The following is a 477-nucleotide window of genomic DNA, read 5'->3' as shown; positions in this document are numbered from 1 at the left end:
GTGTTTCATTGTTAAGTAGATCATTTAAATTAGTGTCTATGTAAACTTATAAAGCGAAAGTAAAGGAATATAAATTTATAGTCTTTCGATGTGTAAATAAATTGACTACAACATGAATTTCTGGACTATTTAACGAAATTTTGGAATTTTGGAAATCGCTTGGTTGGCTACTTAACAAACCAAGAGTCAAAAGAAAGTATACTGATTACTGACCTTTCAAATTTGAGTCGCTGAAGACGCTGTTGCCATTTTGAATTTAATGGCGCATAAAACCTAGTCTGCCAAAAGTTACGCGAATATATGCCGCTGCCTACTTGCATTAATGCCAGTTTCGATTAAAGTTATAACAATCAGTCAATCAATCTTTAAATATTAATTAATAAAAACTCGTGTAATTTACCTGGGGAAGTAAATTTTTGATCAGCACAATACTTGCTACTACACTACTACGGTAAAAAAAATCTTTTAAAATTCAAA

The sequence above is a fragment of the Heliconius melpomene genome, chromosome 10 (assembly GCF_056956725.1).
Source record: "Heliconius melpomene rosina isolate 202511_hmr_F chromosome 10, ASM5695672v1, whole genome shotgun sequence".
Classification (NCBI taxonomy): Eukaryota; Metazoa; Arthropoda; class Insecta; order Lepidoptera; family Nymphalidae; genus Heliconius; species Heliconius melpomene.
Note: the sequence above shows the minus strand (reverse complement) of the source record.